At 40.5% G+C, this 3,272-nt stretch overlaps 1 pseudogene; it reads right to left on the bottom strand.

Annotated features, from left to right (window-relative positions):
- LOC116389728 (general transcription factor IIF subunit 2-like) overlaps positions 1–3,272 on the bottom strand; it is a 29,943-nt pseudogene that overhangs the window by 11,160 nt on the left and 15,511 nt on the right.

Raw genomic sequence — 3,272 nt, 5'->3', positions numbered from 1 at the left:
GGGGGGGGGGGGGGGGGGGGGGGGGGGGGGGGGGTGAAGTCACTGATTGGATCTCCAAATATAATTTTCCATTAGAGCTCAGCCCAGAGGCTGCTTCATTGAGAAAACGTAATGATTCCAGTCATTAACTTTGAAGTGATTTTCCAATGTCTGTAACTGTAGTCAGCCCACTCCTTTTGATTTTTACATGGACTAGCAGCATCCTTACGCAACAAGTTGGCTTCAAAGAGCTACTCACAGAGAAAACCGGATTGTTTAATCATTAGTGGATTAGATTGCTGTAAGTCTATGTCTCACGCTGAAAATAGTGTAACAGGAAAAACATTTGAAGAATAAAGAGCAACTTTAAAAAAAAAAAAAAAGGTTTAATGTATGATGTGGCCGTGTGTTACATAATCTTACTGTCCAAGTCACAATTTGTGCGAGATTTGTGTGCGCGATATGATTTTGATAATGTGAAGTAAACTAAGCCAAACTAAAAGTCTACAGATGAGCTAGCATTAGCATCTCTACAAGGCTGCACTAAGAGCAGTGCTTTGAACTGCATGCCAACATCAGCGTGCTAATACGCTACCAGGTAAAATGTTCACCATGTTCACCATTTCAGTTTAGCCTATTAGCATGCTCACAGCTGCTTACTGGCAGTAAACACGAAGTGCAGCTGAATGACGGGAATGTCATTCGTTCTCCAGGTATTTGATTATAAATGTAAATATTAAACGAGTGCAATAAACAACCTTATGGTGGCACGAGAGGAAATTTCAAAGGATCAACTGGGATTCTTTCTCTGGGCCAGTCTGGACCGATTGCAGTTTAGGTTAGAACAAACAAACAGTTTATTCTCTCCTCTAAATGCAGTGTATCAACGCTACTGCAGCCACATGCTGCGTTAACATGGAGAGAATAAAGCCTGCTGAGCCTAGAGACAGTTGCTAAGCTGTGATTGGACAATGTGTGTTGGAGGGAGGGGTTTAATACTTGAAACAACTTGTCACTGTACTTTACCTCTGGCACCATGTCTGACTTTGATGTTTCTATATGTTTATCCTTCATCACTGTTCGTTGTATTTCCTATACGACTGTAGGTCACTATAGAAGATCAGATTAACATTACCCGACACAAACACAAAGACTCTATACAGTAGATAGATTTCCATAATGAACAAAGCAAGAGTGTGACAGCTCTGAGCTCATATAAGACCCTAATTTAAATCGTTGCCATGTCAGCTTCACAGCAGTCAGTGACTCCATGTTACACCACAAGCTCTTGGAGCAGCTCAATGAATAATTCACTACCTTTAAAAAAAGGGGAAGGAGATTCCTCGCCAACACAATTTTGGGAATTTAATTTGAACATCCTGAGCTGTCAGTTTGATAGAGAGAGACACAACAGCTGTGACAAACAGCTTCTCGCTGACTTTGAAGATAACGATCGTCCTCAATGAGCCAGTTTTTAATGAACAGGAGGCAGAAAGCAGGTCAAACCTCCCACAATCCTCTCTGCTGCATCTTGGCCTCGTTTGCAATTCCGATTGAGTGTTGTTGATGATGATGATGCCACTAATCGCTTACGATTAGAAAAATCACAGCAGAGACGGAGTGAGCCGTCACGCTGGGATCTTCTCCCAGATAAACAGACACAGAGAGCAGCATTTGAGGAACCGGCTGGGTTTGAACTCAAAGTTTCAGTTAAACTGAATCTTCAGTCAATTCCTCTGACAGCACGAGCTCTGAGGTGTAACTAGTTAACAACCTGTTGCATAAATTTAAGACAACTGTTGCTTACGGTTTGTTTTCATGACAATTTGCAGTCGACAAAGTGTTTTTAAATTTGTCGTAAGTTTGTTGGGTAAAAGATTGTGTTATCGCTCAAATAACCTTGAATATTGTTTTTTATGCACACAGACAAGCATAGATGCATGTACATAAGTAATCTAGGTCAAAACGTGTGAAACAAAAACCTCATCCTAGTTTTCTATCACTTTTTTGCGTCTTCTGAGATGTGTTTGTAATGTACAACATTGGTTTTGGTCACTATAAATTATATAAAGCAAGATATATACAGTATAATTAACACAAGGGTAGTTGAAGCCTACTGTACTATTAACAATTGCTGCTCTTCTTGTAAGCTTTAACCTCCAAACACCTCCAGAAAAGTATAAATCGCCTTCTTTTTCATTTGTGTTGCTAAATAAGCAGACGCATGCAACGGAAACCAAATCCACTTTGCATGTGAACAAACTGCTGAGAAGTGGCCTCAAGTGTGATCCCACCGGCTTTGAAAGAGGCCGGACTGTGGGTGCTATGAGGGTGACTATGAGCATCACCGAGAACGCACACGTCTCGTCTCTCAACGACAAAACAACACAATGCACCAAATCCAACTGTTTGCTGAGTAAAGCTGGTCCTTGGTAGAGAAACAATGATAGCCTGTGGCATATAATGAGACGTTATCGAACACCAAACTATGAGTGAACTTGTATAAAGCAATAATAATAATCTTCTCCAGACATTTTCTTTACAGTATGTGTATAAAACCTCCTTTTACTCTGTACTTATATATAACTTTATTACTCTACTAGAGCTAAAACGATTAGTTGATTAATTGACTGAAAATAAATGAGCAACCATTGAGATAATCTAGTAAATAATTCCAATAAATCACTAGTTCCAGCATCTCAAATGTGAATATTTGCTGGTTTGTTTGGTCTTTTATGTTAATAAACTGAATATCTTTGGGGTTTGAAATGACAATGACAATAACAAGAACTTTGAAGACACCACCTTGGACTGAGAAAAACTGGGATGGACAGTTTTCACGATGTATTGATGTTTTGTAGACCACGCGATACATAAATGATATATCGTCTCTGCTGCAGTGACGAATACAGCCACAAATCAGGTATTTCGTCATTGCCAGACTCCTGTGCCGAGAAATGATACAAATTGACTGGCATTGCCTCCGTGGTGTAAAAAAAAGAGAAGATATCTGAGGGAGGTGACAAACCATATGGACTGACTGAAAAAACACTTGTAATACACATCTGCAGTTGCACTGGGACACACACACAATAAGGCATTTGTACCAAATTACCAGTTTAGTGCTGCTCCCCTGAGGAGGGCTCCAGGCCAACGCAGGAGCCAATCCATAACCTTTCCTTCATAACCAGACCATCATTGACTGTAATTGGTGCATTTCCTCCACAGAAACCCAAAGCCAGTGGACTGACACACACACACACACACACACACACACACACACACACACACAC

Source organism: Anarrhichthys ocellatus, unplaced genomic scaffold (assembly GCF_004355925.1).
Source record: "Anarrhichthys ocellatus isolate YVR2014 unplaced genomic scaffold, GSC_Weel_1.0 scaffold20, whole genome shotgun sequence".
In the NCBI taxonomy this organism is placed as follows: Eukaryota; Metazoa; Chordata; class Actinopteri; order Perciformes; family Anarhichadidae; genus Anarrhichthys; species Anarrhichthys ocellatus.
The sequence above is the reverse complement of the archived record's forward strand: the minus strand, read 5'-3'. Positions and strand labels throughout refer to the sequence as shown.